The sequence below is a fragment of the Nuphar pumila genome, chromosome 7 (genome assembly GCF_984573655.1).
Source record: "Nuphar pumila chromosome 7, dmNupPumi1.hap1.1, whole genome shotgun sequence".
NCBI classification, from domain to species: domain Eukaryota; kingdom Viridiplantae; phylum Streptophyta; class Magnoliopsida; order Nymphaeales; family Nymphaeaceae; genus Nuphar; species Nuphar pumila.
The window spans coordinates 113,542,511-113,548,611 of record NC_143255.1 but is presented as its reverse complement, the minus strand read 5'-3'; positions in this window follow the sequence as shown (position 1 = coordinate 113,548,611).

The window sequence follows — 6,101 nt, the reverse complement described above, 5'->3', positions numbered from 1 at the left end:
GTTGGTATGTTATGTCCTATTCCTTTTACTGGATGCCAATGTGTGTATACGTTTAGATACACCAGATAGGCATCAACATCAATATGATATGAGACAGTCTTTTATTCTGCGTCATGACATCATTGCGTCATGACATCATTGATGAACTTCCAGCCATTTTTCAGACGGCTGGTGGATGGTCAGAGAATGGCTAATAGTTTAAAAAAAAAACTGCTTTTCTTGCTATTTTTCGGCCAGCCATCAGTCAAAAAATTAGTTTGTTTTAATTTTTTTTCCCAAAAACCTGCCTCTCCTGCCATTTTCATAGTCTTGGCTGTTATTAAGCATGTGTGAACAGGAACATCAGCTTGAATTAAGTGGATTGTCCAAGGTGTTTAAGTAGATCATACTATCCTGAAATATGATTTTGCACGGCTAAATGGGACCCTTGCAAGCTCAACAAGTTCCTCAAGTGTTGTGAGGTTGCACTGAATGATTTGGGGTGCACTTGATTGCCTGGATCCGAAGGATCTATTTTTTGCATTGGGGCCATCCTAAGGTCCAAGATATTCAAATGCTGAATCTCAGATGCCCTCCAAGATAGAGATTTGGGATTCATATTTTATCTGAAATGCACGTTTTCTCACACGAAAACAAAAATCTGGGGGATGTGGTGTCAAGCCAGAGAAGCATTTCAAAGTCGGATCCTTTAAATTTGAGATCCAAGGGGTTCAAGTACACCCTATTTGAATCAAGGGCGGATCAGGTGCAATGTGATTGTGCAAAAAACATGTGCTGCCCAATGTGCAATGTGATTGTGCAAAAAACATGTGCTGCCCAATCTCCCTGAGTGACAACTGTACCTTTCAGCCCAAAAATGTATCGTGAATTCAATAGGTGCCATTCGAAGAGATGGAGTTACACATGTTTTTCGTGCAATCACATTGAACCTAATCCATTGTCATTTGAATCCTTTGGATCTCGGATATGAGGACGGGAGGTGCCATGAGGCATGCTAATGTAGCACGAAACCCACACCAAGATCTAAGATGATTCAAACATTGGATCCTTCACAGAGAGGGAGTAAGGGAGGAAATTCAAGGATTTATTGTCCGATTGAGAGGGGCGGGCCTCAAATCCTCATATCTGAGATGTGCGGAGTTCAATGCACCTTAACAGTCTTCAACATGTACTGCAACATAGCACCCAATGCTACTTCCTCAATGCACCTTAATAGTCTTCAACATGTACTACAACATATCACCCAATGCAACTTCCTTTTGTTTAGGTGTGTGTGGATAACACCAACGATTGGACTCCAAACAGCATACCACATTGAACCAACTCATATTTAATTTTAGAGTAAAGTGGATAACTTGTTTTTAGAAATTGAAAAAATTGAGGGTCACGTTTTGATAACCTTTGTTCTCAAATTTGAGGAGGTTCTTCATATTTGAGAACCAAGGATTTTGTTTTTTCAGATCTTACTTTGTTTTTTTCATATCAAAGTTGGAGGATTAAGTTGCTTTTCAAAATAGTGATCTTACATACATGCTTCACACAATAATATATAACGTTCTAAAGATTGAATTGCAAAAATCAATACAAACACGTATATATGATAATTTAATGAATGATTGAATGCAACATTGAAATTGATTGCAAACATTTTACAATCATATTGCACACAATAACTAATAAAGAAAGTACCTATCCACAAACCATGATCTTTGTTTGTCGTTGCGACCTCTTTCTCGGAACATGCACTTGCTCCTCCAAGGGCTGATCTTCCACCTTCTTAAACTCTTGAGCATCTTTATGCACACTCTCCACCACAACCTTCTCCTTTTGCTAAGGTACCTTTTCTGCAAAATGACCCCCACTCTCTTCATTTGACCGAAAACTATCAACATCATTCTCCACCTCAGCTATAACATCCTCTCCTTACTGAGATACCCCATTCAGCCTCTCCACCGTCATGGTATCTGCACTCTCCATATGCATCTCACCATTGTCACAGCAAGTGATTATGTCTCCTGCTTCCTCTAACCGGTCATTGAGGTTAGCAACAACCTCAAACACAGTTAATGTCTCCTTCAGCTTTTTCACTATTGATTGAACGTATGAATTACCTTTTTTAGATGCTTTTGGGATGAGAGACATGATTTTGCTTACAAGCTTCTCAACTTTTTCTTTTGGTACCACTTAAAGTATTTGTTGCTTCTTTTTTTAGCATAAATTTTTGGGCCTCATCATACTCATGTTGCATTTATTGTGTCATGCCAGCCACCCATACTTTTGGTCATATAGTAGGTTCTCTCTCTATCTATGTGTCAAGTCTCCTTTGTACTTCATAGTAGGAAATATTGGCCAGTGCCTAATTTTTCTACTCTTTGGTTTACTATGTCCCATCAATAGGTATTGACGTAGGTGTTGTTGCCTCCATGAGTCTCTTTAGTTGTCATTTTATAATTTATAAATGAAGATTTTTCTACACAAACAAGATGACCAAACCGGTGATTGAAAATTCATTTTTTCATGACAATTAATAAAAGTAGGCATCAACTCTATATTAAAAATAACATCAAATATTGCACATGCCTAATCATATGCATTGCAAGAAGATATCTTTTTAATTTAGTTTTTCTAAAATGAAAGCTCTCAAAGAAGATAAAGCATATAATAAATATTCATTAAAATTGAGACAAAATGTTCACTTTTATACTTTTCTTTTATGTTTTTTTTTAGATATAATACAATCATCTAAACAAAAGATATATGTTAATAGCAATATATATAACATATGATTATCATGAAACGATAAGGATAAAAAATAATTTATACTAAACATAAAAGAAAATACAAAAATATAATGAAAAACAAAAAATATCATGACATTGATTGTTTCACTATGGTTTTAATTATGTAAAACATGACGGGACCAATAACCTTTTCTCAACTTTTAGAAACTCTTCCTCATGTAAATTTTTTCATATAGGGTTCTATGAAAAAGTATAGGCTCATAAGCTTGAAGATGTTTATAATCCATCAGTCACTTCTTAGAAACAACTATATTAAATAAATTTAATAATCAAGAAAAAAATGTACTAAATACAAATTTTCTGTAATATAAAGCTTATAACCATATCAAATAAACAATCGCATGAAAATGAATGAATATCAAATTAAGGTAATAAAGCATGAAACAAAGACTCGCATGAAAATGAATTAGCAAACGAAAAAATAGAATATGCTATTGAACATACAAAGATAACTTAAGAATCATGCAATTCTTTCATAAAATAATTGATTTGTGCCAATGTTTTAAAATAATTGATTCCTGCCAAAAGTTTAAAAAAATAACCGATTCAACTGTTAAAGATGTATCTATAGAAATATCTCACCTCCGATGATGTTCCAGACACTCAAAAAATTATTGATAAAGTGTCATCACGCGACGAAGAGCAAGCAATAGCGCCAAATAGTTTTGCCATGGAAACACAATGGGGCAAAAGGGGTAGGAGACCACAAAAAAAATCTTAAAATGTGAACCATCATTTAAAAAAAAAATGAAGTGTTGCATTTAATGCTCATATATATTCGCAAAAACATGTAAAGATTTGTATTTAAGTCTTGAGAAAAATTGTGAATCTCATGTCCAATATGCGGATGTTTGAAAAGTCCACAAATGAGGTCATAAGATCCGCATATACAAAGGATGTTCGTGAATCATCTTACGAACGTCACGAGGGCGTAGGTATTTCTGAATGTCAACAGAAATTTGCAGACCTCCTCGAGGAGTATTTAGTTAAAGAAAGCTCACAAGTTTTTTTCGCGAATGTCATATTATATTTGCGAAGGTCGTATTATATTTGTGAAGGTCTCATCAGAGTGCAAAAGTTGAAAACATTTATAATAGGTATTTGCGAATGTCACACACATTTGTTTAGTACCTTGAGAAGTATTTACATAAGTGAGGTTTGCAAGTTATATTTAAGGAGGTCATACTGTATTTGTGGATATTCGTAGAATCTTATTTTTATTTAAAGGTTGTGAACTTCCTACAAAATATCTATATATCACACGAACCTCAACATGTTTGTATGTGCGAAGGGTAAACATATCTTAAAAAATCAGGAATCTAGGATTTTGGATATATGATGGATTTTGTCAAATGGGTAGGTATTTCGGGAAAAATGCCATTTTGCAAAGGCATTACAATCACTTTCCATTATTATATTGGATAGAGATTAGTTATTCAACACACTATACGTGTGGGGTATTAAATTTGCAACATCCATGCACTTGGTGATATGCGCAAGCCACTCCTACCAGATGAGTGGAGCCGGCATGGGTTTGTAATAGGGATGCAAATAGTTCAAATTGGAACAACTAAATACATTAGGGGGGAACGATCCAAATTAGCCAACATTTGCAAAACCTCTATCCTAGATTCGACCCATTTGCATCCTTAGTCCGTGCATGAAATAATAATATGAGATGAAGTGCTGAAAGCATCAATTTTTATGCAAGGTTGACATCACATCCAAGACTGGAGCGAGTAATTTAGACTAGGTTGGGCACAATTGCATCTAGATTTTACTTGTATATGCAAGCATGTAAAGTAAAAACTTTAAATTATACAAGAAAAAAATGCACTTAGAGTTAGAAAAACAAATCAAAACCCTAACTCCTACAAAACATTATAAATTATGTATTTATGCTAATTGATAAAAAACTTAACATTTACACCAAAATCAAATCATGCAATATTCATCAATTCATGCCTAATGATAATTAAAAAAACTAAAGAACTAAAACTAAACATTTATGTCATTCTAAAAAACCAAATCAAAACCTTAATTCCTACAAAACATCATAAGTTATGTATTTATGCTAATTGATAAAAAAAATGTTAATATCAGACCAAAATCAAATCACATAATATTCATGGATTCATGCCTAATGCTAATTAAAAAAAAAATAGACAAACCCTAAAACCATAACTAAACATTTATGAGATTCTAAAAAAACCAAAAAAATCAATACCCTAATTACTACAAACATCATAAATTAAGCATTTGTGCTAACTGATAGAAAAACCCTAATATTCTAACCAAAATCAAATCATGCAATATTCATGAACTCATGCCTAATGGTAATTAAAAAAACACACACACAAGAAAAACCTAAAACCATAACTAAACATTTATGTTATTCTAAAAAAAATCAAATCGAAACCTTGGTTTCTACCAACATCATAAATTATGCATTCATATTAATTCATAAAAAATGTCTAATAATTTAACCAAAATCAAGTCACAAAATATTCATGGATTAATGCTTAATCATAAATTAAAAAATATTCACAAAAACCCTTAAAATCATAAACTAAACATTTATGTCATTCTAAAAAAGCTAAATCAAAACCCTAAATTCTAACAAACATCATTCATAGTTATGCTAATTGAAAACCAAAACAAAACCCTTAATTAAATATTTATGTCATTTGAAAATCCAAAATAAAAAGATTAAATCATAACAAAAATCAAATTTAGGGGTTGAAAATTAAAATCAAACATTCATAATTTAATTATGCATAATGATAATTGAAAAGAAAATAACATAAATAAACCCTAATTACATATTCATGTCATTTGAAAAAATCCAAATCAATAAACCTAAATCTTAAAAAATCATAGATTTATTCCAATTACAAAAAAATAAAAACCTTAATATTCTAACCAAAATCAAGCATTTATATTCATGCCAAATGCTAATTAAAAAAAAAACACAAAAACCCTACAACCCAACATTGGCTGGAACAACATAGTTGGATACCGGCTGTGGTCCCGTCGGAGAGTAGACCCCAACTCCCAGCTTTAAATTGAAAAAGCAAATATCGCCAATCGTTTTCTGTTTGGACCCTCTGATTTTTATTCGGTGCTCGTAAGTTCTCAACTTAAAACAGGCCTCTCTCTCTCTCTCTCTATATATATATATATTTCGTTCAGAATGGATGGTAATTCATTACCCATTTCCTCGTTTAATGCATAATCCCTGATGCATCATGAAATTCCCCATATTTTTGCTTTGAGAATATCTGAAAGGCATATCCACAA